This window comes from Gracilinanus agilis, chromosome 3 (genome assembly GCF_016433145.1).
Source record: "Gracilinanus agilis isolate LMUSP501 chromosome 3, AgileGrace, whole genome shotgun sequence".
Classification (NCBI taxonomy): domain Eukaryota; kingdom Metazoa; phylum Chordata; class Mammalia; order Didelphimorphia; family Didelphidae; genus Gracilinanus; species Gracilinanus agilis.
Window position 1 is genome coordinate 381,990,913 of NC_058132.1, and position 22,812 is coordinate 382,013,724.

Below are 22,812 nucleotides of genomic sequence, written 5' to 3' on the forward strand. Positions count from 1 at the left end.
TGAGTGAAATAAGTACTGGTAACTTTAGAACCCAGTTTTACTACACCTAGAATTTCAATCTATACTGCTATTTCTGAATTGTCTTAGGCAGAAAGTATATTTCTTTTAAAAAAAACTGGCAGCTGAAAGAGTCTCTCAGAAACACTGTGATTCTTAGTGATATCATACCTTTTTCCAGTAATATAAATATATAAACAAAATAAAATACAAATTCATCTAGAAATGACATAGTGTTCTGAATGTAATATATAGGCGCTTGAGTACTAGTTTTAGTATCAATTTGCTAAATGATATAGTCAAGTTCTTTATTATTTGCAAAGTGTTCTATGTAAACTCTTAGATAACCAATATGGCATAGAGAAAATATTGTTGAACATGGAGTCATGAGATCTGAGTCCAAATTGTACCTCAAACATGTATTAATTAGCTATATGAACTTGTGAAGCTTGATTTCTCATGTATTAAAAAGGGGATTTATAAAAACTTGCAATACTTACCTTGCAAGGCTGTTGCTTTTGGGGAAATGGCAATGGATTTTGAATCAGAGAAATTGGGTCTGTTACTACATGAGATAGCTAGGTGGTGCAATGAATAGAGAACTGGGTCTGTAAGACTCGTGTACCTGAGTTCAAATCTGGCCTTAGATACTAGCTGTGTGACTCTTGGCAAGTCAGTAAATTCTGCTTGCCTCAGTTGCAAATTAGCTGGAGAAGGAAATGGCAAACTACTCTAATATACTGACCAAGAAAATCCCAAGTGGAGTCACAAAGAATCGAATGCAGCTGAACAACTAAACAACAATTGCAACTTATTACCTATGGATAGAATTTTGAGTAAGTCATTTCATCTCTATAGGTCTCAGCTCCTCATCTATAAAACGAGAGTGTTGGACTAGAGGATCTCTAGTGTTCCTTTCCACACTAAATCCAATGATCTATAATCTATGGAAATTTTTTGTAAACTTTCCAGTCTATATAATGGGAATGATTATTATTGTTTTCAGATGTGTTAAAGTATCTAGCATATTCTGTTTAATGTTTTGCTTTCATTGATATCTTCCTCTATTGATACTTACATAGCACCTTTTTATTTAGTTAAGGGGTAACTTAAGCTTGTAATCAGGAATGTCTGAGTTCAAATGCTGCTCTTGATGCTAACTCTTTGATCCTGGTCAATTCATTTCACTTCTACACCTGAGACAAATTCTTAAGGCATTTACCATAACACCTTAGGCGTCAGTAAATTCAAAAAGAGGGAGGGAAATCATAGGTCCTTCTTGTGTTAGTTACCTTACTTAGTTACTTGTTTGTATTCTTAGCGGGTCTGAAAGATAGTTGCTCTGCTTGAACTGGGATAGGATATCGATCCCAGAGATCGTGACTTTTCCCAGCAAAGAATCTTTTATTTTTATTTTTTAAAACCCTTACCTTCCATCTTGGAGTCAATACTATGTATTGGCTCCAAGGCACTGAGGGAGGCCAAGACAGGGAGCTGCTTGACCCTTGCAAAATATATCATTGCAAAACGCCCTAACTGCAGACCCCTGACAAAGTGCATAGATGTGTCAACACCCTAACTGCAAGAGATGCCTGGAAAAGCCTGTGAACCCCGTAGGCTGATAAGGGGCGGGCATAAAACTCCTGTAATTACGAGCCACAGGTGGAACTCTTAGGCTGAGCTCCCCTGGTGCACACCAGATCAATAAACGACCCTTCTTGCTTAATTGCATTGTCTGTTGGTCTTCCTTGGTGGTGGGCTATGACTTGGACCCCAACAGCAGAAGAGTGGTAAGGGTAGGCAATGGGGGTCAAGTGATTTGCCCAGGGTCACACAGCTGGGAAGTTTCTGAGGCCAGACTTGAACCTAGGACCTCTTGTCTCTAGGCCTGGCTCTCAATCCACTGAGCTACCCAGCTGTCCCCCAAAGAATCTATTTTAGAAAAGAATTGAACTTGGAGTAGAGGCTGACAGATCCTGTGTAATCCCGATTGGTGTTCCTTGATATCTGAATTGTCTCTTTCTGGCTTCTTGTAATATTTTTTCCTTAACTTGGGAACTCTTGAATTTGGAAATTATATTCCTTGGGATTGACTTTTGAAGGTTTAGTGTAGAAGGTGATCTATGGATCCTTTCAATCTCTATTTTGCCCTCTTGTTGAAGAATATCAGGGCAGTTTTCTTGGATAATTTCTTGTAGTATGGTGTCCAAATTTCTGTTAATTTCTGATTTTTCAGGAAGACATCAATGATTTTCAAATTGTCTCTTTTAGACCTGTTTTCTTGATTTGTCATTCTCTCAGTGAGATATTTCATGTTTCCTTCTATTTTTTCATTCTTTTGACTTTGCTTTATTAGTTCTTGCTGTCTTGCAAGATCGTTGGCTTCTATTTGCCCAATTCTGGTCTTTAGAGACTGGTTTTCTGCTATAATCTTTTGATTTCTCTTTTTGATTTGGTCTATCCTGTTTTTCATGATTTCCTGCTGTTTAATTTGGGTCTCCAATTTGCTTATCATTTCATTTGATTTTGAGGCATCTTTCTCCAATTGGGAGTTTCTATCTTTTAAACTGTTAATTTCCTTTTGAGCTATTTCCCACTTTTCTTGCCAAATCTCTTCCATCTTTCTCATGATCTCAGATTTGAACTCTTCAGAGCTTGTGACCAATTTTCACTTTTTGGGAAAGGTTTGAATGTGTTTACTTGTTTGTCCTCCTCTGTTGTTTCCTTTGTTTCTGGATTTTTTCTGTGTAAAAGTTATTGAGTGTTAATGTTTTTTTCTTTTTCTTTCTCTTGGTTGGTTTTTGGGCCTTGCTTGCCATTATTATACTGGTTTTTCCTTCTCAGTCAGAAGTCTGGGTGAGGCTGGCAAGCTCTCTGTGTATAGAGCTGTGGAGCAGTTTTTGCCTAAGGCTACTTTAGGAGTCACAGTGCAGTACCACTTCTCTCAGCTCTATCCTTGTGCCCAAGGTCTGTGCTCTTTAGGCTCCTAGGGTCTCAAATCTAGCTGTTCTCAACTGGGTCAAGCCTTCTAGTGTCCCAGTTAGCTGCCAAGAACCCAGAAATTGTCTCTCGCTTGCTCCTCTGCCTGAGGCTCCTTTAAGAGTCTCAGCACACTGCTTCCCACATCTCTAACCCCTCAGCTCTAGGTCTGCGCCCTAGGTCCATGCTCAAGGTCCACATTCAAGGTCCTTGCTCAAAGTCTGCATTCTTTAGCCTCTTTGGGTCTTAAGTCTTGCTGCTCTCAGGAGCAGGCCCTGGTGGTCCTAGTTAGCTGTCAAGGACTTTGTGAATGCCCCATGCTTGCTTTAACTCTCATGGACTGGCTCTGGAACCATAGGTGGGGTGGGGGAGGGTTGATCAGCTCGTGTTTTATTGGGAGCTCTTTCACCCCCTTATAGCGTGGAAATGCCCAAATCCCATGTATCTTCAATGCTGTACCCTAATGTGGGGTCCCTTCATTCATCTGGATTTGGTTTTTATGTGCTTTTGAGGTATCATGTATGGGTTAGGAGAGTTAAGCACCCTGCTTCTACTCTGCAGCCATCTTAACCTGGAAGAAGAATTGAAATTGGGATAGAATGAGAAAATTAGAAAACATTTTAGTTCCTTAGTTGTCTGAACAGTGTGACTGACCTCTTTTTTTCCCTACCTCTTTTTGAAGAGAATTCCCAGAAAGTCAGACTGCTAATATTGAAAAACAATCACAAAAAATCTTCCAAGGTCAAATAAAAATATTAAAAATGATTATTTACTTTTTTGAATTGTCCTAATTCTTCTATTGGTATATGCAATTTAAATTTGTTCCTGTCCCCATTTGTAAATGTCATCTATTGTTTGCAAGAACAAACCTGGAAAAGGTGGAGAAAGAAATTTGTTAGGTCATTTGATAAGAGCCAGCCAGAGAGAAGTGGTAGCTCCTCCTCCAAGTCCATTTGTATAATGATGTTACATTATATAAAGTTCAGACAAGGGTGTAAGAATATCTGCTTGATGGGCCTCAAAATGCAGTAGATAGTCTTCAGGTGATGAGCAATTTTAGATGTATATCATCAGGTAAGTCAACCTATTTAGAGGAACTCAAAATACAAACTTTGGGTAGATCCCAATCAAGACCCAAAACAAGCCCAGGGTAGGATCTAAGAATTCCTTACTACAATTCAGCTTCTCTGGAGAGTCTTTGAGGTCAGCCTAACCTCTAAAATAAGCTTTTGCAGTTAGACAATTTTTTAGCCACATAAATCTAGGTTCAAACAACAGTACTAAATGATTAATAATAATGTATGCATCCTTATGCCACTTGTATCTGAGTAGGAGAGCCAGCTTATTTAAAGGACTAAAACATCAAACTCTTTTTAAAGTGATTAGGTGAAAACCATTAAAAAATAAAAATAATATGAAATAGAGTTGAATACTTCTGACCATATCTGGAAATGTTTAGAAAAGAAACTATCTTCTTTCTAACAGAAAATACATGACCAGGCATACACATGTTATCTTATAAGAGACAAATACCTTATTCTTCTCCTGCATTCAGAAATTACAATATTATTAAATGATAAACTGATAGGTAACTTTCCTATCACTCAAAATTAGATTCTAGAAAGGCTTTCTAATAGAGTGAAGTCTACGTGTTGTACTACTACCAATATTTAAACTAGGTAATAGACAACAAAATTAATAGCTGGCATTTTAAGGGCTGTAGCTTGTCACCAAATATTGCAGTCACCTAAAAAATTAGCTGCCACCTCATATATGCGACAGAATGATATTGTACTGTGCCACCATTACTGTAATGTTCTTTAATGCCCTCAGGCAATTTTCTTGACTATTTTTGGTGTTCTACTTCACTTTTTTTTTTTTTTTTGCCAAATCTCAGTTCCTGAGGTTTGAGCTATTCAAATGCTACCCCATGCTAAGCTTCAGATTGATACTAATTGCACTAATTGATAGTAATTTCCCCATCCTAAAAATTTGGGAGTGATTTAGACTTGGTGAGACTTTTGAAGCCATTTAGGTGCCACCACCTGAAGATGTTATATAGTGTAGAAAAATCAATTATGTGAACCAAATATGTGAAAAATATCACATTAAAATCATATTTATTAAGAAATTTCCTTATTATCTCTATGGACACCTCCCCACATCTACGGGTAAAATTTACTTTGTTGCTCAGTGTAGGATGAGACACTATTTTCACAGTGCACATTGTTGGTAGAGCTATGAATAGACAATGAATTTTCTGCATAATAATAGTAATGATAATAGTGATAATTAGTATTTATAAGGTTTACAAAATATGTCACAAGTATTATCTCATTTTATCCCTTATAACAATTCTGGGAGGTAGGTGCAACTAATTTCCTCATTTGACAAATGAAGGAACTAAGGCAGATAGAAGTGACTTGCTCAGGGTCAACAGGCCTTTAAGTGTACAAGGCTTGGGTCTTTCTAACTCCTAGCAGCCAATATAATGTTATATAGTATGCTCTTCTAGTTTAAGCTGTTACTGTTTGTATTACAAGGAGCAATGAATACCCAAAAGAGTCAAAATTCCTCTGGTAAATTTCTGCAAATCTTTTAGAATTTAGGAGCAGAAATAACAGTGGCAAGTTTATGGGGTCTGGCAATTTGGGATTTAATCCTCGCTCCTCTTCCTCCTAGTTAAGTGGCCTTGGGGAGACTACTAATCTCTTTGAGCCGCAGTTTACTTGTTTTTAAAATGGGGATAATAATGCTATGACCTACCTCTTAGGTTCATCATAAGGATCAGAAAAGAAACTATATCTTGATAGTGACTGGGATGGTTATCTGAAGAGAACTAGATACTCCTTTTAGCTTGTCTATACCCTACTGTGGTGAAAACTATTTCCCAGCTTCTTCCTTCAGAAATGAGTCGCTCTCTAATGGAGCTTCACCCAGTTGGCATAGAGGTTCCCTTGAACCTGTTGAGTAATGGAGCAATAAGGGAAAATTGCCCTAGGCCTTAAAGGGACATTTTACTTATCAAGCCTCTTTCCCCTTAGCATTCTACACTCACTTTCCTTTGCTCTGTGGAGTTTAGGACAGTCTGGAATAATCAATTTTCCTCCTGATTTGAAAGTTACTATGATATTTGTCAAGAAAGGCTCTGATGCATATTGAGTCTCACTGTTAGCTGGTGATCCTAGTAAACTGAAAAAGAGATTCTTTTCTTTCTCAATTTCCTCAAGGAACATGTACACCATGAATAGTATTTCTGAGAAACCTATTTTGACTTGAGAAAACACATGAAAAGTAGAATGAACAGATCTTTAAAATAGAACAGAATGGCATATTCTCAGGACAAGTGGCAGTGGTGTAGTAGAGCTGGGCCTGAAGTCAGAAGAATCCATTTCGTGAATTCACTGGCCTTAGACATTTACTAGCTGTGTGACTCTGGGCAAGTCACTTAATCTTGTTGGGTTCAATTTTCTCATATGTAAAATGAACTGAATAAGGAAATGGCAAACCACTCGATTATCTTTAAATGGGGTCAGGAAGAGGCAGACAAGACTGAAAATGACTGAACAACAAAAAGGGATAACTCAGTGTAGAGGTAGGGAATTAAGAATTTGACCATTGAAATTCTCTCTAAGTTGGGAGGCTACAGTCCTTTCCTAGCTTCCCTGTCCTATTTGAGGAAATGTTAGTGGCAGCAGCAGTAACAGCAACAGAGGTGTCTCTGGTAGTAACCACCCCCAGTGTGGCATCTGCTCTCTCACCCCCCTCTTTTATTCTTCCTCTTCCCATTGTACCATTGAGCCAACTCATAACCCACCAACCTTCTGTTTGCTTTTACAATTCTAGCCTCCTATAAGATTTTGCCTTTCCTCACTTTAGAATATCAGGAAAAGAAGACTGTTTAGACATACTTTCAAACCCATAATTCCTTGGGTTTAGATAAGAAAGATAGCTAGAATTCTCTGCTCAATAATGAACAATTTTACTAGTGATTTTAATAAAGCAGCTGGTAAACTAAAATGGGGAAATTAGGTGGTGTAATGGATAGAGTAAACAGCCTTGAGTCAGGAAGATTTGTGTTTCAGACCTTCAGACTCAGTTCATATCTGGTCTCAGACATTTCCTACCTAAAGTCACTTAATCCTGTTTGTCTCTGTTTTCTCATCTGTAAAATGAGATGGAGAACAAAATGGCAAATCACTCCATTATCTTTGCCAAGACAACACAAAATGTGGTCACAAAGAGTCAGATATGAATGAAGTAATTGAATAACAAACTAAGTCCATGAAGCTATTCCTTGACTGGGAGTTGAGGCAAGTTGTAGTGCAGATAAGTAATAAATTTAAATAGGCAAACATGAGCCTATCAAGAATGTCCCCAGAGAGATGACCTAAGAAAGCAGCCTGTGTCAAGTGATCTTTTTATAGTGAAAGGGCTCCTGGGAGTGAGTACATGAAAGTGCCTTACCTATTCCTAATAAGATATAGTTACTTTGCAATTTTTTAACCTTTGCTTGAGAATTGTATCCTTTATATCTCAATAAAACAACTACTTGCTTGCAGTCCCATAGACCAAGCACTTCAAGATATTCAAAGTGAACTTTGTTTGAAACAGTTACCTGGATATGCAACGATTACTATCAGCTCAAAGAGGGTGTCACTTGTCCCTAATTCCTCCTTATGCGTTTTACTTCCCTGTCCACTATTTGTTAATTAAGTCAACAAGTATTAATAGAATGCCTTCCATGAACAAAGTGCCATTTTAAAAGAGGGGGACAGAGGAAAGGAACTGAAAGGAGTAAAAGACATAGCTCCTTGTCCTCAAGAATCATTCATTCCTAATGTTTACATAGTGTGCAAGCATGAAGTTCTTTCAGTATCAAACAATATCAATCAGCTCAAAGTAGTATTATAGTAAGTGAAAATGAGCACCAGAAGAAACTGGGTATCTTTCGTCGCTCTGAAGTCTCTGTTCTGTTGTTAACCCTCTGTTTCAAAGAGGATCAATGATATCACCAGGGTGATATCTTGATTGGACCGTGAGTTGCATGTTCAACTGTGGCATCCCTAGAGGATATTGTTCCTGAGTTGTGCAAAATTGTTAGCCTTAATCTCTCTTCCAGAGTCATCAAAGTCATCAAAGTTATTTAAGTCCAGTGGCAAGACAAAAGTCAGGATGACTGGTGATGATCCTGGAGGCAGCGTATGACCTTGGCACCTCAGATGTCTGAGCAAGTTCTTAGATGCTCTACCTTTTTCATTGGTGTTGGAATGAATTCTTCTGCAGGGGAAGTCTTCACATGCTTGTTACATGAAGTTTCAGAGGAGACATGATAGCTACCCTTGCAAATCTTAGAGACTATGATGGGTAAAATGTATTTGACATGTAATGCAAGGTGACTAACAGAAACTTTTTGCTTCTGCAATTTCAAATGGTCACGAAAAGACAATTAGAGGTTTTAGAATCTTCAGAAAGACCTTTGGAAGCCGGAGGCTATAAAGAGTGCTGAAGTTCCAACTGATGGGCTTTTGCCTTCTGGCTTTCACTTTGGCTGGAGGCTTTTGCTTTTTGAGCTTTGGCTCAGCCTGTTGGCTTCAGCTTTTCAGCTTGGCTTTGGCCTTTTAGCTTCAGCCTTGGCCTGTGCTTATTTTGTCTTGAGGAAATTTATACCTATCTGATTTCTCTGGACCTCTCCCTGATCTCTCTTCATTTACATTCCTCCCTTTCCCCTGAATTTCCCCTTGGGCTCTGGGAGGAAGGGAGGGCTTGGTGATTGAACATTGTGGATTTAGTTTTCTGTAGGCAAGTAGGGCATCCTCAAATAAGTCACCCCTAGTTTAGTGATTTGATAATTACTTATTTTAGAGCAGTCAAATTTTCCTGACTGGGAGAGCCAGACTCTCTCTGTCTAAACCTCTCCTGCGACCCATCCCCCATCATCAGCCCTCTCCCTAGCAGCAGTTAGAAAACCTGAACCTCTTTCGCTCTGATTAACCTGACATTAATAAATCCCCTTTGTTACCTACTCAAAGCCTCTGGTGAATCATTGTATCTAAGATTAAGGCAAGGGCTAAAGAGGGAAAGGATAATTTTCTTTTTATTTCTTGAGGGAACTGAGGGCATCCATCTTGGCAGGAATTCCTTATCTGAGACTTTCTGCAGCCATCAGTTTCACCAACAGGGAGGAACCCTTTCGACTCCTCCCTCAAGGGACTTTAGAAACTAACAAGAGAAAAACCTCAGCCTTAATCTAAATATTTCTTACTAGCCTAATTCCTCCCTGTATCCTCTGTCTCAAGCCTCAATGAATAAACCCGTTTGAGCTGCCCTCCTAGATACTCTATTTCCCTTATCTCTTATATACCTTCCCTTACCTTCATTCCTCTTCCAATCACCTTATAATCACCTGTTTCCCCTTTATCCCTCCTCACTATCCAAATTGCCCTGAGACCTCCTCAAAGAAAACTCACTTTTTTTTGATGACAGGCAGAATAAATATTAATACTGTAGGTAGAACTTGTGGAGAAGCATTTTTAGTTTCCATGTAAGGAAAAACTTCCTCACAATTAAAGCTTTCTAGAAGGAGGATGACCCTTTCTCCTTTTCCCAGGATGTTGTGGTACCCTCTCACTAGAGAGTTTCAGGTGGAGGCCAGATGCCCACTTTCTGACTATGTGACAGAGTGGGTTGTTTTTCCTTGTTTTTGTAGAGCACCACCAAGGTCTATGATTTATCAATGGGTATGAAAATCTCAGTGAAGGGGCATCAGAGATCATGTAGAGATATTTAGGGAAGATTATCCTGTTTTCATCCTTTGCTTCATGCATCCTTGATTCTTGTCCTTATTTGGATACTGTTATTGGGTGAACAGCATGTACGCTTGATTCCAAAAGTCCTGACCTACTAAGATGATTGGAATCTGGCAACTGTGAGGTGGAAGTTGCTATCAAATGATGGAAAGAGTAGACTGATGTTCAACAATTCTTCCCACCTTCCAGTCCCTCCCCACCCATTCCTGTCCCAATCTCTGGTTTGACAAGGGCTTTTCATGACAAAATACTTATATTTTCAGCAACACATATAGATTTCTCTACCAAATGGATCTATCTCATAGTAAATCCCTGATGATAATTTAGGCTCCAACCAGTGGTATAATTCTGTCTGGACTGGTGGATGTCCTATCTCTTCCCACCTGAAAAATGGGAATTCATCCCTATCTGAGAGAAGTGACCACTTTGAAATGATTATAATTCTCTTCACAAAGAAAAGAGAAGTACAGATGGAAAGAGAAATTCTTTTGTTAAAACTGTCACATTACAACTGCAATCTTAGTTCTCAATTAAGAGCCTGTATTGTTTAGTTTTCAACTACTTTTCATCTCATAGTGCCCTCTACTGAAGAAGCAGTGAGGTTTACGGAAAATTCTAAAAATGAATGGCACTGTCATGATTCCTACCAACTCCTGTGGATTACTTTCAATTTTCTGTTGTATTAATTTGTATTAAGTATTAATTAAATCTATTAACTTTTCATAGGTCAGGAGATTCTTTTTGCTCTTGTTCTTTGTTCCTTTGGCATCTCTGAAAGTGTTCATACTTTGTGTTTCAAGGATCATAAGCTTGTTAAGATTCATAACACTGAAAGCAATTTCTTGAGTATATAGCAACAAAAAATAAAGAATATTAAAATGCAAAAGTGGTTAGCCTCAGACAGCTGCAGGGAGTGTCCTTCCTTGGCTCAGCATGTTTGCAGTTTTCTTTCTTAGAAGCCCTTCCTACCTTTGGCAATTTGTTTTCTAAAGAGGGTGGTTTTCTTTCTTATGGGGTCTTGTCTTGTCTTATCTGTGAAATCTGTTCTCCATAGCTGCCCTTGTATGTAGAATTTTGAAATGCAGTTATCAGAGCAACCACCCCTGCTGTTTTGGCTGGCTAACTTCCAGGTTCTGACACGGTGTTTTAAAAGCAAAGAACATTTAGTCTTTTGCATAACCTTTTTTTGAGTTAATGGCAGAAGGGGGAATCTTTATAACTGAATCTTACACACATGTGGGCATTATATCAGACTGGACAAAATATTGATGAAAGCTTCTTTGCTTGAAATGGTGACAAACACATTTCTTTTCCTCTGAAACTGCTATACAGTTAAAAAATCCTGATTGGAGTTGTTGTAAGCTATTTTCATTGTGTTCAACTCTTTGTGGTTTCATTTGGGATTTTCTTGGCAAAGATGCTAGAGGGGTTCACCATTTCCTTCTTTAGCTCACTTTACAGATGAAGGCCAGATTTAAATTCATGTCTTCTTTTACTCCAGTCCAGGGCTCTATCCTCTTTGCCACCAAACTGCCCCCTACCTGTAGAAGTATCTTAATAATTTCATTGATTTTGTCATGTGTCCTTTTTGCAGCTAGTTGGCATTAAGTAGTTGAGAGGAAATGTCAATTTTTTTCAAGAGCCAAGAGCAAACATTACAAGATTCTACCCTGCATTTTTTATTGTCTTTAATATAACATATGACTATTTTTAGGTCATTTGCTTTTTGGTAGGCATTGGCATTTTTTAAAAGAAAAACAAAATCTTAAACATTTGAGCTTCTTAATTATTTAAAATTTTTAATAAGTAGCCCAAGATGCAGCTGGTTAAACTGTGGAGCTCTAGACTTAAAATTAGGAAAAATTTATTCAAATTTCACCTCTGACACTTGCTTACTGTTTATTATGGGCAAGGTCCCTCACAGCTCTGAATATTTGATCTTATTCTTGGTAGTTCATCACTTTTCTGAACTCAAGGAACTCTCTTAGGCCTTTGTCTAATCAAGTTCATAGATTCACAGACTCAGAGAGGAAAGAGACTGGAGTAGAAATGTTACTAGCCTACACTCACTAGAAATTTGCATAAGATCCACTGTTGGAGGTGGGAACACTTCTTCCCCATGTTGGTCCATTGTCCTCCCCTCCTATGTTTATCCAAATGCTTTCACCTTATGGTCCTCAGTTCCCTTTATCTCCTGTGGGAGTTAGGGGAATGGGAAACCCCCAGAGAAAGAGTGAAGAAGGAAAGTTATGAGAAAGGAAGGAGATAGGTCCTCCCCTTTTCTCCATGGCTATACCTGCAGTAGAATTGCCTGTCCTAGGGCCCAAATGCCTTTACCCCTAACCCCTATGGGGGCACAGGCTGCACTCTTCTAAGGATTAATTATCTCTTTTCTAGATGCAACTAAATTTATCCTCAGAATAATTTCTATTCATGGCTCACCTTAGAGGTCATACTTTCCAATTTCCTCATTTTGAGAATGAGGAAATTAAGAGAAGTTCACTGTTTGGCCTGAGGTCTCAGGTAGTAAGTTGCAGCTCTTGAACTTGAATCCAGGTATTCTGGCTCCAGATGCATTACTCTTTCTACTCGACCTCACTTCTTCTGTGCATTATCTTCAGTTTCCATCAATTTACTAGTCAATTAATGACTATGACAGCGTGGGCACCTCAGTGGACTGAGTTTCTCTGAGTTCATGTGACATTTTAATCTGTTATAATGAGGGAACTGAAGTATTAAATTACAGTGTTAGTTAGATGTAAGCACCTTTCCGTGTTTATATCAAGTGAGTCATATTTAGGTCATCATTTTGATGCCTAAAAAAAAAAAGTTAAACTCCATTTTCCCCCTGAAAATGTTTTCCTGCCTCATGAATATCTTTGCTCTAGTTTACTAATTTACATAAAGAGTATTGTTTGGGGAAAATGTCAAAATAGCTTCAAATATCTTCCATTATAGTCTTTGTTGCTTACTCCTATTTCCATCTCTGTCTCTGTTTTATTATTAAGAGGTTTTCTTTTCCTTTAAGGATTTGAAGTCTGTCAAAACAGTGCATTAAACAATTCTGAATCATTATTAGCCAGTGTTTCATCTGTCCCCTTCCCCCAACCCAAGGTGGTCCAGGACTGAAAGAAATATCATCTACTTTGAGATTGCTCACATATAGAGCTTAAAAAAAAGGGGAGGGGGAGAGAGGAAAAACTGGGCTATATGTTTAGCATGTCATGAAGTTACTTGTCAACAGCTGGAAATGGTTTCCGTGGAAATGCTATTTGTCCCTGACCTTTCCTTGGAATTCATGGCTGTTAGTTGCTCCCTGACATGAAAATAGGTGTGTATAGTCAATTATGATATATTCTTACTTCTTTCTGTATTGGATACAATGGAAATCTCCCTTTTATCTCTGGTGGGGTTATCATTGTCTCTTGATGGAAGAAAAGTACCCCAATATCATGATTTTAGATGGATCTTGTTTTTAATATTATGCAAATTGAATTTTAATTTTGCTCTCCATAAGGGTTTGTGGAAGCAAGTCACTATATCCCGTGAAAGAACTCTGGGATAGAAAGTCAGTTGAGCCTGGGAACTGTGGCTGACTTTACTTTTCTCTCTTCTGCTTTCTAGCTTTTGGGCTGCTTAGGTTCTTATTTTGTGTTTTTCCTATTAGAAAGGCATTCCCCCTAGAAGCAGCTTTTACTACTGACATCTCACATGGTCACTTCCTTTCCTTTGAATGATACTTGAGCAGCAGATGGTGCTGCATGTATTTTGGGATCAATGTCAAGTTGAAGTCTGAATCAGTGTGGTAGAGAAGTCTGTAATGGCAACATAGCTGTAAAGTGTTAGCATTGAGTGTTAGACTTAATTTGCTGCCATCTGTCTTTATTTTGCTAACCTATTTGATCGGACATCACACTCATGTTATAATTCCTTTCTGGGAACTTTGTATCTAGAAACTAGTTGTTTATAGTCTACCCAATGGTATACTACGAAGCATTATGTTTATAAAATGAAGCAAAAATTAAAAAAATCTTAGCAGATTATCTTTTCATAATGTCCAAAGCTTTCTTCTCAGTCTAATCTATTAACAGTTTTACATTAGTAGCAATAGGAAGACTCACTGGGTTGAGAAATCAACAGTGACTTTGCCCTGGGTGGTTTAGCAGGCAGATTCCTGAAGCTTTTTCAATCACGTTTTCTTCTTTGGTCATTCAGTTCTCTGCTTAGTAGTGTCCAATATTTATATAACTTTTTTTTGTATTGTTTAACAATTTGGAGAAAAGTTTTTATAGGAATTACATGACTGTTAAGAATGAATGTTATATATTCTTTTTTTTGTACATTCCATGTAGATGTTTTACAATGATGCACAATGAAACATGTGACATTGGCATTCTTGTATAACAAATGTGATGTGACATTTATATTAATAAGATCAATAGAAACTAGCTCTATTTGGAAAGAATTCAATAAATATCTTTTCCTCTCCCTTTTCCTTTACTCATATAACTCAAGGTCTCATATTTAAATATGATGTAGTCATAGTGATTTTGAGAAGGACCTTCACACTTCAGAAAATTGGTTCCTTTCTTTTTCTCCAAGGAATTTGGTCTCAATTGTGGGAACTAGTGCCTATACAATACCAGGTACATGACTTCAGTAGTTCTAGGCAATGACTATTTTTAGCCAACATGTACTGGTATGCATATTAGCAAACTCATGTCTACTGATAAATTTCATGAAAGCTATGTAGCTGCTGGTACATTGTATATTTTGACCTCAAAAACTCAGCATGAAGTAGGGAAAAATCAATTGTTCAACAAGTTCCGACCTACATTCTCATCTCTTGTCCCTGATACAAATTATCTCTGTATGTACGTGTCTGTTTCTCTCTCTCTCTCTCTCTCTCTCTCTCTCTCTCTCTCTCTCTCTCTCTCTCNCTCTCTCTCTCTCTCTCTCTCTCTCTCTCTCTCTCTCTCTCTCTCTCTCTCTCTCTCACACACACACACACATATGCAACCTCCCTTCAATCCCCCCTCAAAATCAATTCATTTTATCAATGAGCAGGAGCAAACCAGTAGTCAATTCCAGTTCAGTGACATGACATTGTATTGTATATTTTATGTTTGAAGTTTAATTTTGTTTGCCATTTTAACTATCATTGTCTAAGTTCACTATGATATTCCGTGGAATAACAGTTTGTCTTATCTTCCTCAGCTTCGGCGTAAATAAATTATTTCAAATTTTTAACAGCTGCTGATAGTTTTTTCCATGGTTTCCTGAGAGTACCAGCAAACATGTTTATAAGTGGCAATAAATCACTAGTGCTCAGCATTAACATGAAGTCTGACTTAGCCTCCCCAAAGGCTCCAAACCCTGCAGTAAACAAGACCAGCCTTCTCCTTTTCACAGTATCCTAGGCAATCAAATTATTGCTAATTATAGCTTTCAGGACCCCTGCTTACTTGTCTTATTTATTCTTATATTCATGTTTTGAGAAGTTCAACTTACAGCTTTCTGGACCTCATAAGCTCCCCATTTAGGATACTGACTTTGCCCCAGAGATGGAAGTCTTTTTAATCTTGAGTAAGGGTGGAGGGATTTCATCACGAATAGAATGGAATATGAAATATTCATTTATCTTTTCATTTCACTTGAAAAACCTCCAAACATAGAACTGAAAGGTTTAGAAAATTCAGTTCAGTCATAATTTCTACATAAAGCAGGACTATTGCTGTTGGGAACTATTCATGCTCTCCTTAAGGGGTTCTACCACTCACAATTTTTCACTGAATATAGAATTTTAAGGTAGAAAGGGGCCTTAGGGATTCCAGTGATGTCAACCTCAAATAAAAATGGGGGCCATGAAATGAAAACAACACACGTAAGAATCTCCGAAGTCATATATTGACTTAGAAAATCACATTAACATTATTTATATTTTATTTGATTTTTATTTATTTTTTTAAATTTTTCACAAATGCATTTTATTCTGATTCAGCCCACACTCAGGTGTACTGTGAGCCCCATGTGGCTGGAGGGCTTCATTTTCTATACCTCTGATCTAGTCCTACTGTCCTATCTTACAGATGAATATACTGAAGTCCCAGAGAGATTTAGGGGCTTGCCACACAGCTAATTAATTGCAGTTTGGGAATGGGAATCCAGGTTTCTTGATTTCTAGTTTGGGGATCTTTTCACTGAAGGACATTTCCTCAGTTTAACATATTTTAACATTCCATCATCATCTAATTTTGTTATACATAATCATTTACTAATTTGATTAGAGACAGGGAAGGATATCATGAATAGTATTGGGTATAAAAGTGTGACCTTGAAGACAAAAAAAGCTTGGATTTTGGGCCCTCTTTTAACATTCTCTAATTATGATCATGGGCAAGTCCATTAAACACTCATTACTCAAAGTAATTCTCTATAGCTGATGAACTACTGATCTGCATTGGAGGATGAAGTTTCCATACTAGGAATTCTTTACATTGATAACACAACATTTACAGCAACAACAACAGGAACAACATAAAGTCAAGAGGCCAGAGTCTTATGGATTTAGAGACTTGTACTCTCAAGGTTTTTTCAGTTTTTATTTAACTGGACAACTTGCCTAGGATCATAGATTTATAATTGGAAGTATGTTAGAAACCTTGTTAAATCTCCTGATTTTACATAGAGGGAGAATGAGGTCTAGAGAAGTTAAATAGCTTGCCTAAGGTCACATAGATAATATTTGGAAGGGTTGGGATTTGAGCCAAGGACTCCTGATTCTAAATCTATTCTTTCCACTGCTCCAAGTTATCTCTGTTTTTCCCCTTTTTCTTCTTTATAAGCTGGACTCAGTAATGCTTACTCTCTGACTCACAGTGTGTGTGTGTGTGGGGGGGGGATTGAGAGGGGAGTATATGTTATGGCTTGGACAGTTATGCCAAATATTTAGCTAGAAAGGCTCATATAAGTATCAAGTCTGTGTTATCCTTTTCTTGCCGCAATGTGCCATTCTTCTATGTTGTTCAACCCAATGTTCTTGCTATAAAACTCTGTCCTCCCACTTGCTGATCCTTTCCTTTCATTTCCTGAATATTGGCTTCTCCTCTCTCTTAGCACATGCTGGGGGAAAAAGTCACTATAGTTAAGGCTAAATTCAAACAGAATTTTGTATTGTTCTTGCTATCTATGAGAAAATATCACTGACCTGTAATTGAGGGAGTTTAAGGGAAAAAGTTCTCCACAGAAAGGATATGTAGGGAAAGAAAGAAAAGTAAATTCCTGAAGGGCCCTGCCATGCTGGGAGACTTGCACCAGATTTATGCAGAAAGTGGTACCTTTACTGCCCTGGGCAAAGACTACAACTGGTAAGACTCCTTCTGCAGCTATGGCAGTTGCTTCTGGCCTTCCAAACAGGCATATCATATTTGATGTCCTTTCAGTTAGCTGAAGCTATAGCAAAATAGATTTATTCATAAACTCTGCTGGCGGGGGAAGCCCTAAAATGAAGTGGAGGTCTGTTTAAGATCCATAGACTCTAAATCACAAGGTTTTCACAAAAGAGGTTTTTCCAGAAGTTGGACTATTTTGGTGAATTATGACGTCCTTGAACTGTTGCTGGGGTCTATAATTTTTCAGGAGCCTGGAAACTCACCAACCAAACGCCTGAGCAGCCTTTTAATGCGTTGCCATCTAGCCGCTAAAGTTCAAGTGGTAAACAAATAAAGGATGGAAATGTCATTCTGGTTTCTAAATATACTATAATTTCTTTGAGATTCCTCTTATCAGGAAACTTCCGCCCTTAGGACACTTTGACTTCTAATTTGTTGAATTGTTTATAAAACATGGAAATGTGAAGATGCATTAAAAGTCAAGTTTGCAAAATATTCGTGGACAAAACTGGGGGGAAACATGCCTCACTTGAAATTCAAAACAGTTTTATAAAGTCTTTGAATTAGAGTTTGTTGCTGGGTAGCCCATTACTCTGGATTTCTCTTTTTCAGGGAAAAAATGAACTGGATTTGGACTCTTACAGTTTAGGGTCTATAAAAAGAAAAGCAGTGCTGGGGATGGGGTCTTTGTCCTCTACTGCTTAGCATTGCTATAGGCAAAGGAAGTAGGCTGGGTGATTTAAGTGGAATGATTTAATTATTATTCTGTAAAAGTGGAATGGTTTTGTGTATGTAAGTGTGTGTATGAAAGAGAGAGGCAGACAGACAGAGAGAGAGACAGAGAGACAGAGAGAGAGAGGGAAGGGGAGAAAGAGACACACACACAGATAGAGACAGAGAGACAGAGAGACAGAGAGGGAGAGAAAGAGGGAGAGAGAGAGAGAGGACAAGAGAAAAGAGAAAGACAGAGACATGAGAGTCAAACAGGAGAGAGGCTTAACTTAGTTGATTTCTCTTTAGTTTATGGGCTACAAAAGCTTTTCGTTTCTCTGATAATTCAAAGGCTCAATCCATCATATTCCACTTATACCTTGTCTATTTATCATCCCTATGGTGTCCAAGGAAAGGCATTTTGCCCATTTCTCTTGAATGTTTGTTATGGGGAAAAGAAATAGTGAGTCAGTCATGTAGCACTGGATGAGAGAGAACAAACACACTGACAAAACCACCTATTATACTGGTACCCCTGAGATTTGAAAATCTTAGAGAAAGACCTCTAGAACATTGAGTTCATTCTCTATGGAATGTGTGGGGAAATTACACAAAATAAAGAATAGTAGAGGGGACAGAATGTGTATTGGTTGGGGCAGTATCCACAACAAGAATATCATTCATCTGTTAGTATATGCTATCATGGCAGGCCTTTAGGGGAGACACCTCAATGTGTGATCAATCCTTTTTCCTTAACAATCAATGTGATCATGGATAATTAAGTTTTGAGGCTTTTAAAAATGTTAGAAATGTCATAGTATCAAAAATTTAGAGCTGGAAGGGACATTAGAGACCATCTAATGTAATCCCCTTATTTTATAAAAATGGAGGTTAAATAATTTTCTTAAGGTCACAAGGGTACTAAGTATCAGAAGTGGGATTTGAACTCAGGTCCTGTGGTTCCAGAGTAAGCTCTTTTAACTATGCCATAATGTCCCTTTTATAAGGCTAGTATCCCTCAGTGCTGAGAAAGTCTTCTATTGAACTGACTTCTTTTTGGGGAACAGCCACTTTGGGGAGCTAGTGTAACTGTGGTTAATGATATATTTATTAGGGCATATCCTGACTCCTTCCCCCTCTCCCCCCAAAGCAGCCAGGACAAGGAAGAGAGGGAAAGTAGCAACTGGTATTAGATATGAGCTTGTGATGGTAACAAGGGGCAAATCTGGTCTGCAATCTAGGCACACTTAGGGGTGAGTCATTAGACATTTATTCAGTAGCTACTATGCGCCAAGCACTATGCTGTGTGCTAGGTATACAAAAAGAGTAGAGGAGAAAGAATTTTCAAGGTTCATCAATTGAACCTGTGGCAGGCAGAAATGACTCTGAGAGTGGGAAAAGGAGATGTGGGTTGGAGTTATTTGTAAGATGCAAAGCAAACTACTGGCTTAAGCATTTAGGAGAGGATTGGAGCCAGACATCAGAAAGGGAAGGAATAGGTTTACAGAAGGAATTGCTAGTTGGTACCTATAAGAACTGCTGGAGAAGTGCTAAGTATTTTATACAAGCTGAGATCTCAGAAATTGGTTATGGAAAGTAAACTGAACAGAGAATGTATTACCTTCCTGTTTTCTGCACTCTGCGGTATAGGCAGACAGACCCTTCTTTTAGCTCTTGGAGGCAGCTGTACGAAAATGGAAAGAATCCTAGCCTGGGAGCCAGAAGTCCTGGCTTAATCTATAACTTCATCCCTGACCTTGAACAACTCAGTTCAGTAAGTATTTAGTTGATCTCTACCATGTGCCAGATACCATTTCCAGAGGATACAAACACAAAAAAGAAAGTCTCTGCTCTTAAGGTATTCTACCTGTAAGGAACAAGAACTTCACAAACACAAGTAAAATAAATGCAAAATAATTTTGGGAGAGGGGAAACACTAACGATTGGGGAGGATAAGGAAAGGTCTTTTGTAGTAGGTGGCATATGGTTTGAGCCTTTTGAGGAGTTACAGTTTCCAAGAGATGATAGTGAGCATTCCAGAAATGGGGAGTAAGCCCTATCAAGGACATGAAGTTGAAAGATGGAGTCTCATATTTAGAGAACAATAACTAGGTCAAAACTTGAACTCTTAGTATGTGATAGGGAATAATGTGTCTGTATAGTAAGGACAGAGAGGTGCCACAGTGGATAGAGTACTGGGCCTTGAGACAGGAAGATTTATCTTCCTAAATTCAAATCTGGCTTCAGACACTCAGTAGTTGTATGACCCTGAGCATTTCACTTAGTCCTATTTGACTCAGCTTCCTCATCTGTTTAGTGAGTCAGAGAAGGAAATGACAAACCACTCCAGAATCTTTGCCAAGAAAACCCCAAGACACAACTTAAACAAGATAAGGAATGATACAAATATTTGTTAAGCATCTACTATGTCCCAGGCATTTGTACTTTACAAATAATATCCCATTTGATCTTCACAATAACCTCTGGAGGAAAGTTCTATTATGAGCCTCATATTGGAGTTGAAGAAACTGAGACAGACAGTGGTTAAGTAAATTGGCCAGAGTTTCACAGTCAGGGAATGGCTGAAGTTAGATTTGGAATCTAACCTTTCTGACTCCATGCCACATTTGGACGTTCCATATTGGTGGGACCAGTGCTATTTAGGAACTGAGCTGAGTTTGAGCCCTGTCTTCCCAGATATTCCCAGGGATGAGGAGAGGATGCCACTGAGGTATTGGAGGGATGTTTGCTTTCATGTCTTTGAGATAAATATCTCTTTGTAAAATTGAATGGATGTTAAGTAGTGAAATGAACTGGAATGCTGCTCACTGGTGGCTTACTATGGAGAGAAAAAAAATGGTAGGAACAAATATGTCTGTACTCCAACTGATGACAATAGAGAAGACATACTTTAACCCCTCAAGGGAACCCCTAGAAGCTTGCCTCTGGGACAGTGTGTCAAAGAAAATTTGCTACATGTTTCTGTTCATGGAGGAATGCAATCTGTATAGCTCTTTAATATTATGGTTTCAGACAGATCTGTAACTAGGGCACTAGGGTCCTGAAATTAGAGGGTGTTAACACTTGCAATGCTCCAGTAGCTTAGCACCTAGTTAGCAAGAATAATTATCTAAAATAGGGGAAGCAACCAGATGGCTGGCTGAAGTGAGTTCTCATCATTCCTTCTCCACCCCCTCCCATTCCACTCATGGAAGCCTCTTCACCTACAGTGTGGGGTTGGCGATGCAGTGTGCCCTTTCCTCCCCTCAAATGAGGAAATATTTTTTGCTACTTGCCTAGGGTTTATAGTTTGTTACTCCTCCCAAAGTATATACATTTTAAAAAGGAATTTGAGGAGAGGAGCCTCCTAGAACTGGTCTCACCATGTAAGTAAACATCTGCTTTTAAGGCTGATGTAGCTGAAGGTTTTCTTTTAATATCATGAAACCATTCTGACTCCATAGAGAAATCATGTCTTTCTTCTTCTATCCCTAATATCATTAAGCACTCAGAAGCTAAAATTTGCATATGATCTTATCAGTATCCAGAGAATTCTTGTAGCCTGGAAAGCTGTCTAACCAAGCATTGGATTGAATCAAATTGGAGTCAATATATCTATGATCCACACCTTGCAAATTTAAAGCCCTCAAATCCATTTGGCCTCATTCTGGAATTGGATAGTTCTGCCTTATCCACAATTTCCTATGGACATCTTTTCAATTGATCTTTGTGGGAGACTTTAATTAATGTCACCCATTTTGATGCTTGACCCTGGGATATGCTAAATTAAATTTGATACTATGTTGGTTTGTTGGTTTATTCAACTGCTGGATGATTCTAATGTCTGGCAGACTGTGGTTTTCCTATTTGTCTTGAAACCTATTTGTTCTGTATCTTTAAAAATAAAGTAAACATAGCTATCTTTCTTTCAATGTCTATACTCCAGTATTTTAAAAGGATATCATGCTAATTATGGACTTTAAAGGGTAGTTCAGTCTTCTGATTAAAAGACTTGTCTCATTCACTAAATCAGAGTTTAGGCTAAATTCCAGGAAAACTCTCTGACTCTGTACCAGACACACACAGATGTCTGATTTATCTAAACAACATGCCTTGTTGACCAACATTATATTCCCCAATATAAAAAAAAACTACAAAAAGTACCTAAAGTGTTTTAAGACAGATAAATTAAAGTCCTAAAGTAGTCCACGAATGGATCATTCGTTCTTGGCATGGTTAATCAGCTAAAATGTAAGGCTGACCAGGGTCAACACTATTTTAGGTTGGTGCAATAAAATGGGAGGTTATTTATATGATCTCAAGAGTCAGAGAAAGCTTTTTCCCCTGTTTTAAAGAGAAGACATTAGCAATAGATATCTATTTGATATTGAGAGGAGGATATTTTGCTTATGCCAACATAAACTAGTGGACCTCAGAATTAATTAGGTAGTAGCTTTAAATAAAGATTATTAGAAATATTTGGTATATAAAATTGACAAAAACTTTCTTTGCCTTTTGGTCTGGACCTGTGAATTTATTAATTGTAGAGAATTCAGTTATCTAATGGAAACTTCCTCAACTAATTTAGAAAACACAGCTTGGCAACTTTGTTTGCAAATAATAGTTTTAGAGTGTTTGGGGGCACTGAAAAGTTAAATGATTTGCCCAAGGTCATATAGCTATCTTGCCTTAGAGTAATTATTCAAACTTAGCACTTCCCAACTACAAGGTCAGCCTTCTACCCACTGTGCAAGGCTTCATCTTCTATCAGCACTTACACTGAAAAATTCTGGAAGGATGGTCATTGTGAAATATTAACTTAGTGATGCTAATCTTGGAGGCAGTTGTAAAGGCCAAATGATTAAAACCGTGTTTAATAAATGGGGAAAATCATCAATATAAATACTCTTTATAGAACTATAAAG